At 45.8% G+C, this 14,355-nt stretch overlaps 2 non-coding genes across 2 annotated transcripts; both read right to left on the bottom strand.

The window, feature by feature from the left end:
• Positions 1 to 76: 76 nt before the first annotated feature.
• trnak-cuu (transfer RNA lysine (anticodon CUU)) lies at positions 77 to 149 on the bottom strand. The gene has a single exon. It is a non-coding gene; the product is annotated as a tRNA-Lys (tRNA).
• Positions 150 to 747: 598 nt separating this feature from the next.
• trnar-ccu (transfer RNA arginine (anticodon CCU)) lies at positions 748 to 820 on the bottom strand. The gene has a single exon. It is a non-coding gene; the product is annotated as a tRNA-Arg (tRNA).
• Positions 821 to 14,355: the final 13,535 nt, after the last annotated feature.

Raw genomic sequence — 14,355 nt, 5'->3', positions numbered from 1 at the left:
TTTAAAAGACGACTCATGATGGCGGAACTTCCAGGAAGCGACGTTTTAATTTTTTCCTCGATACAAAAAAGCAGTGCGCCCAACGTGGGGCTCGAACCCACGACCCTGAGATTAAGAGTCTCATGCTCTACCGACTGAGCTAGCCGGGCGGTGAGTGTGATTCTAATTACTTCATATTTACTTCTGTTCGACTGAAGGAATAAGGGGAATGATGCTGTCATTCTGGGCTGGGGGAAACACTCTACCTATAAAGAGAACCCCCCCACTCGCAACCCGGCACGAAAAGGGAACACTAATAAAATGGCTTCACCAAATAGCAGCAGCCTTCCAACGTCCGTCATCTGCCCTGATTTACAAGCCTGCCCCACAGGCTGCAGTGCCATCTCTAATCCCGTCGGGATGACCATTGGAATGGCAGCCGAGTCAGTCGGACCCTCTGAGCTAACTAGGTGGAAGCAGACAACCACGACCCCCAACCAGAAACAGATGCCACAGGCGGTGTCTTGTTTGGAATTGATTTTCAAGGCTAACAGTTTGTTGTCATAGCTTGTCTAACAAGCTTCTGGCTGGCGCCCTGTTGCTCATCAACCGCGGGGTGTCTGATGGCGTACATGTGTACCGCCAGGCAGCATTCCCTTGCACAACAGAGTCGATGTAACTGGCCAGCTTTCAAGTTTCTTCCCCTATGAGAACAACAACAAATGCAAACTAGTGGACTTGCACTTGATGGAGGCGAGGAAAAGCCAACACCCCAGATGGGACTCGAACCCACAATCCCTGGCTTAGGAGGCCAGTGCCTTATCCATTAGGCCACTGGGGCCTACAGCATGGTACTTTGGGTCAGTGAAGAAGCACATTGTCCCCCTCAGCTGCTGGGGCTGACGCCAACCCTCCTTTGGTGGACGTTCACCATTGTTTATGTGAGATCACCAGTATCTCTGCCGGCCTCTGAGGCTAAGCCTCTAATTGGTCACGGCTCATCAATCACACGGGGCAGCTCTGAGGTCTCATCCAAACATGGAAGATGAATGGGACTTGGGAATGGACTCCCAAATGCCTAAAAGTCAGCTTTAGGAAGGGAAGAACGACAGTCAGTCCAGGTTAATGTACTGTATGTGAAAAAATATTTTTAAATATATAATGTACTGTATGTGTATCATTTGTATTTGTTGGAACCCGAGCTCACGCCTTTTGACATTTATTCTAAATTCATTACCCAGCAGTCTATCCCGATGGGATCCGAGGGGTCGGAGCTACTACTTGACCGTGGTGACGTCATTATTTAGCTTGGCTCAACTCTCAAAGTCCGTAGAGAGGAATTCAAGTGGTTTAGCGAGTCGTTGCAAAGTCACGATCCGAACAATGTGTTCATTCATTCATCATATAACCCGACTCTGGATGGAAGTCACTGTGGTTTATGAGACAACAAGTAGGACCAGGACCACAAACACTTCCATCAGAACCACGTCCAATTCCCCTCAGCCATGTCATGTCTGTCATAAATCTCCAGAGTGCCGCAGTAGCAGGCAGTCGTAGGCGCTAGTAGGCCACGCACTCGCTTCCATACCATAAATCAAATGTTGTCTCAGCGGGATCGCTTTCCTGCTCGCTGAGCGTCTTCCCGCAGAGGAGATCGCAAGCATCCCGACAGAGTCAATCTGTAAAATGGACATTCTGGCTAATGTTGGCGTCGGACGACATTTTGTAACTGCAATCCCAATCATTTGCATGAAATGAATCCATGCTTGAATCAAGTATTTTTCTACGACTACACATTGGGATTTCAGGATAAAGTAGAACCAGGTTCTTTATTCATTTGAGAAACATGTGTGTCCCTCCAAAAAGGGCACAGGAAGCGTCCAGTCCAGGCAGGGCCAATCAATGATGGCCAAAGCAGCCATTAAAAGACAATTCCTACTGAAGACTTCTGGGCCGTTTGTCAGACGTTTACGGCTTGACGGGAGGAATAATGTCCCATTGACCTAATCATAACCCATAACCTAATCCGCCTTTGGACTTCTGAACCTGCTATAAATCCGTTCTACATTGCCGGGAATCTACGTCTCCTTCCAAATGGAACCCGATTGACTTTTAAACTTTAGGAATTACAAGAAAACCACACCATAAAAGCCTCTTGAAATATTGTAGTCGCTGATGCTTGAACTGAACAAGGATGCTTCTATTTTCACAATTCTTCTGTTCTCCTTTAGAGTCCATGTCAAGTGGTTTTACTGTGATCACTCCGCTGTAAAAACTGTCTGGAAATTCCTCTCCGTTTGACATTTTATATCCCTTCTTCTACAACCCTCAACCTTTCCTGGCTCTACAGGGTCTGGTGGCTTAAACGGGATGAACTATCCCGATGTTGACGTTCCGTCCAAGGTTGTCTTGGAGCTAACGTTCAATCATGCTAGCAGAGAGAGCAGTTGTCACATGAGATTGGATTACAAAATACTGTTGACAGTACAGTTGTCCCTCGTTTATGGCGGTTCATTGAATAAGTGATGAGTGAATTTCCCCAAAACCATGATAACAGGTCTGTTGCTGATTGGATTGAACACTTTCCTGGTGTATCGTAGAACTGGTATGATGCAGGCAGCGGATGGAGTTGGTCCACAGCTGCCCATCGTGAATGATTTGGTGGGCAAAGCCGTTCCCACTCTGACTGGGACTGCCAATCACGACAAGGATGCCATCTTGGTGAAGATTTTGGACCAGAATGGACAATAGGGGTGTCCGGTCTATTGGAATGCGGCTGCCCAAACTAACCCAAACTATATTCTTCATCTGGATTTTGGCGTGCCCACCACGGCTAACCAAGGTCGTGTTGTGAAAACAACTTCTCCCAAAAGATTGCAGCAGCGGGACGCTCTGACCCTCCTTTATTTCTTCACGGGCACCTGTTGTTTCTCTTCTCTGGGCCCACCACGGACATCTCCATGGCAACCGCTATGTATCGCCATGACACCCTGCAAACTGAGCTCAGGTTTGGGCACCTAATATTCCAGAGGTCGCGCCCAAGTGGATGCTTTGCACCTTTATACCGGTGAAGGGTACGGAGTGCATATTCCCAATGATGTGTGCTTCATACCTCCATAAGATCACATCATCGTTGGGTCTTTGTCTTTCAAACGACCTCTAGGTTCCTTTACAGAGCCTATCATTTTTCATTGGGCGGAATTCCTGTGTTGTTTACGACTCCTTGTTACAGGAAGTCCACACGCGGTTTGTTGTGGTTTTTGCTCTGATACTTGTGTGTGTAGTGTAGGATGTCCAGTTGGAAACCGGACCCCGGGGTCCGGTTGGATTCATGAAGGCCTTCCTTCATGTCTCCCTTCCCATCCACCGTCTGGCTGGAACGGTCACAGCAGAATCAAACGCTGCCTTATGCCAAATGTTTCCCCCCGGTACTCGGGAATATTCAGCATTCCCGGGCAGAGGAGTGAAGGTGCAGAGACGACTGGATATCATCTTTCCTCTGGACCAAATGGACCAAACGTACGCTACCTCGGAATGCTGCCTTGTTTTTCCTCCTTTTCCATCACAACTTGATGCCTTTTCAGACATTTGTGCCACATGGAAAAGTCATCATCTGGCACTTGCGGGATAAAGTCATAGAAGTGTGCGGAAGATGAGGGAGGACTGGATGGACATACCGTACTCTGGAATGCTGGGATACTTTATGGGGCTGTTGTGACGGTCGCCCGTGTGGCAAGTTTAACCACCAGCATCCCACGCCAAAACCAGACACGGCTCTGTCTGTCTGTCTGGAGGCTGGAATCTGCGTCCAAGTGTGTGGTTAGGGTTCCGGAAGCATCCTGCCTCCCAAAGTCCTGCGTGTCAACAAATAACAGGAAGGCGAGGCGGTGCGGCGAGTTCTGCATGCATGCTTTTTGACACTCGTCAATGAGGACCTTGTGCTAGCATGCAAATGGCTGAAACTCGTCTCTTTAGCAGCTAGCTTATGCGTCATGTCGTTGGCGAGTCTACACAGGAGTTTTGCATCGTCATTTTGGAAGCGTTTGTGTCAGCGACCACTCAATTATTGACTTGACAAAGCTCTTTTTAATGACAAAAAACGAGACAGTGATGAAATTGTGTGAGGAAAATTGAGTCGTGTGTGACGTGACTGGATGAAAATGTTAATGGGTGGTCTATCACAGTGGTCCCCAACCTACAGCAAAGTGAGCGTTACATGAAAACAGGCCGCTTTCTCGTATAGCATGAAATCCAATAAAATACAGCTGAATAGGTGCAGAATATGGAAGAACTAGAAAGCTTTGTCTGCTGATTATTGCGTGGAGCTGCTCTATAGGAGTCCACAACTCAATAGAAAGGGACGAAAAATGAGCATAATAGGTCCCCTTTAAAATAAAAGGTGCTGTGAGGTAGGCTAGCTTCTTCTTTCTTTTTGGGCTTTTCCCTTCAGGGGTTCCACAGCAAACCCATCTCCTCCATCCAAGCCTCATGTCCTCCTTCACTACATCCATAAACCTCCTCTTTGGTCTTCCTCTACGCCTCCTACCTGGCAGCTCTAAACGCAGCATCCTAGGCTATATACTTAGGCTAGGCTAGGCTATAGTTAGGCTAGGTAGGCTATATAATTAACATGAATGATAAGCTAACATCGAAATACTGTAGAATGTTGGCACCTTACTTGAAGCCAGCAAGTGGTGAAGGACTTCTTCCCCTTTGCCCCAGGTCTTAAAGGGAAGGGGAAGGTGTAAGACGAAGGGAAGGAAGAAGGTGTAGAAATGGGATTGAGTCCAAGATTTCAAATAAAATGTCTGCCATAAACCAACGGTGCATCTTGAACCTGTTTGAACACGTAGCTTGGCGCTACTCGTATAAAACAAACGTGTCAGCAATCAACCCGTCCAAAGAGGCGTCTGGAGTGTGTGGATATTTTGTCCCAAGGAGCAAAACACGGAAGAATGTGGGAACCTGCGTGAAAATGCCAAATAATAATAAGAGGCTTTCAAGAGGGAATGCCTGCCAAAGAAGGATGCGGAATGACGCCCGATGTGCAGACGCAGGAAACGGATGGTTGACGATGAAATTAGGGCAAAGCTGGGCGAGTGAAAGGCATGATAATTACCAAACCTGTTGACGCCCACCAACAACTCCTCCTCACAGCTGAGTCATCAGCGCTGGCTTTCAACCTTTTATCATTTTCATGATCAAAATGCACTCATTCCGAGTTGAAGCAATCAATATTTTATGGACCCTTAAAGAGGAGAACATTTGGCAGATTAAAAGGCGGACTGCCGAGGGACCCAAAGGAAAGCATCGCCGGCTAACGACTTGCGCGCCCAGGCGTAACGAACGCATCAAGCAGGCGGGCGAACATTCAAATGAGCTCCCACGCTAACAGAAAAAAGACCCGCCCGCACCTCCTCGCCATCCGGACGGATATCGATCATGCCGGACCGCCATGGCGTGTTAAACGCTCATGAATAACTCAGACGCTTCTGCTCATGTTTAATTCATCCAACTGCTGGCTGCCCCTTCGCTTTTTATCGTACTTTTATCGCCACCGCCGCGTAAAAGTGCGACGCCGTCTTCCCGACGGGATCATTAAAGGAAAACAAGCGTGTCAGCAGCCGGAGTTATTTCCTCTGTCCGGATCATCTTCTATTAGAACTAATTGGATTACGTAAACACACTAAAACACCTAAACAAGCACCTCCTAAATGATAAACACTGGAAAGGATGCACATAGTTTGGACAGCAGCCCGTGTGTTGGAGGCTTTTCCAGCATGAAGCCTCATGAAGGTCATGCCACAGCATCTCCATAGGATCCAGCTCAGGACTTGGACTAGGCTGCTCCAAAGTCTTCATTTGGTTTTCTGCTGGTGTGTTTTGGGTCTTTGTCCTGCTGCTTGAGGTCACCAACAGATGGTCGGATATTCTCTTTCGGGATTTTTAGCCAGACCATCACACTACCACCACCACATTTTACTGTTCTTTTCTGAAATGCGGTGTTACTTTTACGGGACACATATCTTCCAAAAAGTACAACTTCTTTCTTGGCGGATCACAGAGTATTTTCCCAAAGACCTTGGGGATCGTCAAGATGTTTTCTGACCCAATTGAGATCAGCCATAATGGGTTAGGGTTCTTTGGATGTTGTTGTGGGGTCTTTTGTGACCTTTTTAATGAGTCATTGCTGCACTTTTGGGGTCATTTTGGTTGGCAGTTCCCACTGTTCCATGTTTTTGCCATTTGCGGATAAGGGCTCTCACTGTGGTTTGCTGGAGTCCCAAAGCTTTAGAAAAGGCTTTATAACCTTTTCCACACTAAGAAATCTTAATTAATATCAGTCACTGTGTTATTTTTTAATGGGGGGGATCCATTTTTCACAAAGGGTCATGTCGGTTTGTTTTTTTCCTCCTTTAATAATAAAATGTTTAATTTATGAAAAACTGCATTTTGTGTTCAGTTGTGTTGTCTTTCACCAAAATTAAGATTTGTTAGGTGATCAGAAAAAAACACTTTTCCACACCACTTTATATCAAGTAAAAACTGCATGATAGTTTTGTAGTATAAGTGAATATCAACTTCACTCTACTAGTTCTTTCAGTTTTTGCTGTTTTTGCTAACAAGGACCAGGCGTCATATTTCCAATCCTTTGTGTCAATGAAAGATGAGCAAAAGGAGGCGTACGAGCATCGGCATGATAAGTCCTATTTACTCGTGGTTCCAGACGTAGCAATGATGGACGGAATAAAGCCAAGATTTCTACTCGCCTGCAGTGTTAAGCCTGCTGTTATCTAACCTGTCAGTTGTAGCTAAAACCACTTTGACAGTCTGCAGTAAAAAAAGCCACAATGATAAGGAAAGTGTAAATGTGGGCTGTTCAACCATGTTGACCTGAAAAAGTCAAGGTTGACGTTTACGAGATGACCGTGAGGCCACGACGGGGATGAAACATCACTTAGCAGTTCCTAATTGCACCCCCCATCTCCTCCTTTGGCTTTCTTCATCCGCACGTCCGTCCTGTGCTTGGCCATGCAAACATTCCACGACGAACATGACGTCTCTTATCAGCTCCCGAAGCCGATGCCAAGTCCTTCTGAACGCTACTGATTCTTTCCAAACGTCCCCGGGAAGGATTTTCCTCTGCCGGCGTTTGCTCAATCAATCAAAAGGCCTTAATTGGCCAAATCCTCTGGTGGGAAAAACACAGGAAGGAGAGCGAAGGGAGGAGAGGACGTTTTGTCTGCTGCGAGCGCTCAGACTCCTTCGGTAAACAGACGGCGGCCCGAGTGATAAAGTGTGTCCTCTTAGAGGACGTGAGGGAAAGAGACGTCCTAATGAATCCAAACATGCGGCAAGCGGGGAGGGGTTCCACGTGCACCCTGCCCCCCCCAACAAAGATACAGCACCACTGGAATACGTCCAAGGGGAATTCTCGTGTGAATGCTGGGAGATGCTAGCTGATGGCAAAGTAAATAGCAAAGAAAAAAGAAAATGGGGGCCATCATGCGGGTTCCTCCACACACCACTTGGGCTTTCTTGGGGGACCCCAACAAGAAACGAGGCGGCACGGTTCCAGGAGTCTTTTGACACCAGCAGGCAGGCTTCTTACTGGTTTTGCTTTTTCTTCTCAACTAGCCTCCCAGCTTCCCATCTGTCCCCTCTGAAATGACACGTAACCAAGCCCTAGCAGGAAGTGCTGCTGTCCTAATATTTCCCCAACCTCATTTTCTCTTGCTATTGCTTTTTGTTTAGCGGGCAATTTTTCTATTGTTGTTGCTCTCTTTGTCTGTCCCCTTTTAAAGGAACCAGAACTAGCAGGCTATGTTGTTCTCTCCCCCCTTAAAATAAGCCTAGACCAACACTTCGTCATTTTCACTTGCTATTGTTGTTGTTGATCATTATTTATCCGTCCCCTCTGAAAGTAATCCCGACCAAGCACAAGCAGGCAATATCGTTTTTCCTGTCAGTTTCTCTTGCTGTTGCTTTTTGTTCTGGACCATCTATATCTCTGTCCCCTCTTAAGTTGAGTGGAAATGTTACTGTTACTGCTCTCTTTGTCTGTCCCCTTTTAAATGAACCAGTACTAGCAGGCTATGGCTTTCTCTCCCCTCTTAAAATAAACCTAGACCAACACATGTTGTTTTTGTCATTTTCACTTGCTATTGTTGTTGTTGATCATTATTTATCCGTCCCCTCTGAAAGTAATCCCGACCAAGCACAAGCAGGCAATATTGTTTTTCTGTCAGTTTCTCTTGCTGTTGCTTTTTGTTCTGTTCCATCCATATCTCTGTCCCCTCAACAGTTGTTGCTGTTGCTGCTGTCTTTGTCTGTCCCCTTTAAAAGAACCGCAGGTAATAGTGCGGCTTTCTGTTCTCTTTCTGTTCTCTTGTATTCCCAGCTTCCCAGGCAGGACCAACAAGTGCTTTTGTCTATTGTTGCTGGTTTTCCAGTTGTCCCACCAGGTTCCAGCATCTCCTATTGCTCTGTCCCCTCTCCAAGCGCCTAGTGTCTGCTGATGTCCGCATGAATCCAGTGCAAGCCAAGAGGAAGAGCATTGGGAGAGTCAACAAGGTCAACATTCATGAAGGTCCTGCTTCCACGTTGGCGTCCTGCAGATAAACAAGAGCATCAAGGTCATTGAGGGCATGTCGACGCCCGTCTGGTGGTCTCAGGCAGGACGTCTTGGAGGAGACTGACGCCATCGATGTGAACTTTGTCACTGCGACATCCCACGCAGGAGTGGTTGCACGACTCCGAGCTGCTGCCTCGAGGTTTGATGACCCGGTTATTGCGCTTCTTGAGTGCGGGCGGAGCTGGCGCCGCCGCCGCGAGCCTGATGAGACGGCGGCACTTACGTTTATTAATGGCCGCCCCTTCCCCTCCGTCCTCTAATAAAAGTTAGGCGGCCGGGAGAAGCGTCGCGAGGTCATCGGGCTCATTAGCGGGTCGCCGCGTGTTTGTCTGCTCGCTAATTTCATCTCCGAGTTTACATACCAAACACGCCATCAGCCGTCATAAAAAACATGCTTTTCCTTTAAAGTCCAAAAGGACGAGTACGTCTACATGGACGTCCTTGTCTCCTGCCCGTGGAGACGCAGTGGTATTAATCTGTTAGCTGATATGATTTATTGGCTGTCTGTCCCTCGCTGGCGCTAAATGACGGTCCCGGTTTCAGCTGCCGCCTTTTCCCCAAACGCCCTTCTGGCTGCCAAAACATGAAGGACGACTTGATGGAAGGTGATGGACAGGATGGAGCGGCGATGAGGAGACGCTGAGCGCCAGGACGGGGAAAACAAAAAAAGTCTGTGTCCTTTTTGAAGCGGCTTGGACGTCATCCAGGAGCGACTTCCGTTGCGCCGCTTGCTCATTGATTATTCAGCCTGTGGCGCCGTCACACAAACATGACGCAACAGGACTAAGGCCAGCCAGCCCAGAGGTCTCCCAGAGTGGAGTTCATGATGTTCACGATGTTCATGATGTCTTTTTTATCAGCAGGACGCACGGAAAGCACATTTCCTAAAGCGAGGGACGTGGAGTCGCTGCACATGGTAGCGATCAAACGCTGTTTATTCGTTATGTGGCGTATAAAACGAAGATAGGAACAACATGAAGTCAAAAGCACGACATAAATGCAGAGCGACCATCCATCGGTACCAGCCTGGAGAAGATGATAACGTGGCTGTTTGATGTGTGTCATAACTGGCTAGCATGTGCTAGCATGATTTAACCTGTGGACCAGACAAATCAATAATGTCATCATATCGTACTTTCATACATTCCTACAGAGTATCAGCATTTGGCAGAAAATATGACACAAAAAATAGAATATAGTATGGTAAAATGGTGCGTTCAAGAACCACCAAACAACTTAAACATGCAAAAAAACGGTGGGATTTTTAATTATTTTCAAATAATTTTTAATAATCAATAATAATTAATAATAATTAATAAATAATAATTACTATATTTTTTATAGGATATATTTTTTATAATATAATATATTATTTATATTTATATATAAATATATTTTTATTTGACTAGTCTGTGCAGCACTTTGGAAACTCTGTTTATAAAATGTGTTGTATAAATAAAGTGTATTGGATTGGAGAAATGATAATAAGTCAAAAATGCTGATCACCAACGAGCATCTTCGGAGTGTTCGTAGTGAAATTGAGAGCTAGGTATCCAGACTTCCATGACGCTAAGGCTAGGTGTTGGTCATTTAGGCCAAGAATAAGCACAATTCACTTTAAACCAATAATAGGCCATATTGAACCAAAAAATTTTTTATGAATGAATCTTTGTTCTCCGAGGAGGGATGTTATATTTATTGATGAGAGCAAACTTGTGACTACAAAACAAGCTAGCAAGCTAAGGACCACGAGCGTCTAATTGAGAATAAATAATTTTGGGAAAAAAAGGCAAAAACAAAAGAGCGCTGGACCACCGTTATTCAAACAACACGCCCCATTAATCTGTGGCGAGCCCTCAGTTGGATGCTCTGTGATACTCGCCGCCGAGGCAAAAGTAAACTTTGTAATCCCGAAAAGATTTACACGGCCGCTAATCCCACGTTTGACTTGTTCTGTCCAAGCTCCAAACGCGCTAAGCAAACAAGGATTAGCGGCCAAAAGAAAGACGCGTTGGAGGGCTTAGAAAGTTTTGTGGCGCAGGAGCTAATCAAACAGGCTCATCCCAGGTGGCGCCGAGGGCTCCTTCTCACCCAAAGTGCTCCCTGGAGGCTCCTTGATGTTCTCAACAAAGACCACTTCCACCACAGCATCTGCTAACCCGGCGAGGCTGCCAAGGGGACGGTGGGAGGGGCTTGTGAGGCCGCCAAAGGAAGTGGCGTCCACTCATAACTTACTAGTCGGAGCGGCCATTATTGACTACTTCCTGTGCGGAGGTCCCATGACTGGAACGCGTCGGCTTTATTTATCGGCCGCCACGTAAAAGCGCGCATTTGCCGCTCATTACACACTTTGCAGCGAGAGCCGCGCTAAAACTCGGATGTAAATCAAGCGGACGTCGCTCTCTCACTTTGTTACTCCGGTGGTCGGCAGCGACCCGGAGCGTCGTTTGTCAGCGTTTAATTGCAGCTCCTGTCGCTTTCCGTCTAACAAACCCTATTTCATTTTTCCCTCCCTTTTGCCTTTTTTTTCCCGCCAAGTATCGATACGTCGTTAACTGCTGGGCAGTAAATTCCACCAGCCGGGCGTCGCCTTGTCGTCTTAGCGATGACAATGGCGGCCATTCCCTGATTGATTAGTGGATACAATTACTGTCCGGCCTGACGAACAGCCACCGCCGTGTGACGTTTTAATCTCGCCACAGATTAATGGCACGCCACCGCAGTGTGGAATATTCCACTATTGATTTTTTTTCCTCCCTGATGAATCAAACGCTTCCGTTTTGGTGACAGCTTTAGCGTTTGTTTACATTCCTGGATTGCTGCTTCCTCCGCACGTGTCAGTGGACATGTATTAATAAAATAATTATGGTTTGTATTATTATTTTTTAACTTAAAAATATTATTTAAAATAAATATAAAATATTATTAAAAACATAATAAAAAATAAAAAAAATATTATTGATGCTTCAGTTTGCAGTGTGTATGCATGCACACTCACATATCTATATATATTTTTAAATTATTATTGTTGCTATTATGCTATTATTGTTGCATATTGTAACACACTAATAATCAATAATAGATAATAAATAATAGATAATCAACCAGATTGTACATCAGTAATTTATCATTTCAGACAGGAAAAAATTAGGGCGGAAATCACTAACGCTATAGATCACAGGAAGTGTGCAGTTGCAGTATTCCTGGATCCGACAAAAGCCTTTGATCCAATAAATCATGACATCTTAATAAGCATAAATAGTAGAAAGGTACGGAATAAGAGGATTAGTTCTCAACTGGGTCAAAAGCTACGAAAGCTGACAGGAAGCAATACGCAAAGCTAGGAGAATACACATCTACGTCATGCGGAGTACCCCAGGGGTCAATACTGGAACCAAAACTGTTCAACTACATAAGGTGCAGGCATGTCATTTGGACCCCAATCCATAGGGGGTGCCACTTGGGTCATTGACTAGAAGACACCATGACCGACTCTATTTACCCCCCCCCCCCCCCCAAAAAAAAGACATTCACATATTTACAGTTCATATTTTAGTTCCAGCCAACATTTTTTGGCAGAAAAAAAAGTTTCCCTGGGCGCCGCTGATTTACTACTCAACTTTAATTGGCTTGTAAAATCAAAGCCAGAACTGTTTGAGGAATGCCAAAGTACGACTCCCAGGATTGTTTACTCGAGGAGTCCGGCCCTCAAGGACGAGGCCTGATAGCACGGCCTGGGACAAGGAGGGGGGAAGGACAAGGAGGACATGGAGGACCAGGAGGACAAAGAGGACAAGGAGGACCAGGAAAACCAGGAATACCAGGAAGACGTCTACGTCAGACACAGATAGAGAGCTTGTTACAAAGACGCATGAAGGATGGAGACCGATGGAGACGAGGAGGAGGAAGTTAGGAACAATGTTTACGGATCCCAGCCTGGGACTCTTCACTGTCACTAAAGACAAGTCTGGGATTGATTTCCACCAACTGGACTCATCCTGGAAAACCAAGTCATCCTGGAAAAGCAAGTCATCAGGAAGAACACAAAGGGCGGACCTTTACGACACTAAATATGTCTTATTAGAAGCTGTTATATATACATCCATATACATTTACAATACATTCGAGAAAAATAGATGCTTATCAACTTGCACTTAACATCGGGAAAATTGGGTTCCAATCCCGGACATCATCCAAAGCTGCAATAAAAGCCTGTTGTTCCGCCCATGAAGTCCAGCGTGTTCAGGGCATGGTCATGACCACGTCTCCATCGGATCCAGCTCAGGACTTCCCTTCCACGCTGAGAAAATAAATGACAACGGCGAGGTGGCGTTTTGGCGTGGGCGCTTGGACGAGACGGGTTTTATGGTTGACGGGGGGCTAATTTGCACATAATTACAAAAACACACAGCATAATGGGAGGGGTGGCGGTGGGGGGGGGGTATGGCGACTACAAAGCTGCGGTGACGGACGTAAAGACAGAAGTAAATATTTGTCTTTGTCTACGCCGCCATCATTAAAACGTCATGAGACAAGAGCGGCGGATAGAAAATCAATGAGAGGACATTGTTCATCCACAGTGGCGAGCAGGCGGCCATTTTTATCCTCTAAGGTGCTCATTGAACTCCTGAACCGCCCGTCACGCATCCTCAGTCGCGTCCTGATCTTGTACATAGTGTACATAGTGTACATAGTGTACATAGTGTACATAGTGTACAGTATGTACCACATACGTATGTGTACATATGCAGGCACTTTATGACAACAAAGCCCGCCTTCGGGCGCTTAGCACTCATTAGCTAATGAGCTAAAATAAAATAAAATAAAATAAAATAAAATAAAATAAAATAAAATAAAATAAAATAAAATAAAATAAAATAAAATAAAATAAAATAAAATAAAATGAATTGGTGTATGAATGAGACAGCATTTTGACATTCATTTAATAAAATTTTAATTGAATTACAGTATTAGCATTTTTATTATTTATTTCATTTACTTTGAAAGATTTTTTGACTTAAAAATTAAATATACAATGTCATTTAATTAATCCCCTTATTATGTATTTTACTTGTAAAATATTATTACTCATGAATATTTCTTAGAATAAGTGTGGGCCACATTTGGCCCCCACGCCACACGTTGGAGACCCAAGCCCAATGCTTTAAACTGTTATTTTTTAGGTAAATACTCCGAAGAGACTGACAAAATGACAAGTTGTACATGTTTATGCATGTCCCCACCCCCACCACAAAGAGTACCAGGCAGGAGCGCCCCCCCACACCCCCGCCCACATCCCCCCTCCCTCCCTGAGCTGACATTAAGGCGGGATGATGTGCAGCAAAGTGGTTTACATTCCAAAACATGGTGTTCCGTTTAGCCCGATAAGCCGGGTTCAGAGGTCCCCGGCGAGGGGTTGGGGCTGGGGGGGGGGCTCAGCGTCCTTTTACTGTCAGGACAAAGCCGAGCTGCTTGGACGAGCGAAGACGAAGAGCGAAGACGAAGAGCGAAGACGAGCTTTAAGACAGCCTCTAATTAGCCATGCAAATCCCAGGAGCTGCAGGATCAGCTTGGACTGAAACCTTTTGGATGTTCTGGGCCCATTAAGACGGGGTGGCGTTCTCTCCCATCCCCCCCCCCCAAGAGTAGTGAGCCCCAGTGAGTAGTTTAATAAACACTCACACCTCCAACAATATAAACAGCAGGCTTGCCGGGAAGGAAGGTTTCATCGCTTCTCCGTC

The sequence above is a fragment of the Doryrhamphus excisus genome, linkage group LG2 (genome assembly GCF_037039965.1).
Source record: "Doryrhamphus excisus strain RoL-2023G ecotype Guam linkage group LG2, RoL_Dexc_Guam_v1.1, whole genome shotgun sequence".
NCBI lineage: Eukaryota > Metazoa > Chordata > Actinopteri > Syngnathiformes > Syngnathidae > Doryrhamphus > Doryrhamphus excisus.
The sequence above is the reverse complement of the archived record's forward strand: the minus strand, read 5'-3'. Positions and strand labels throughout refer to the sequence as shown.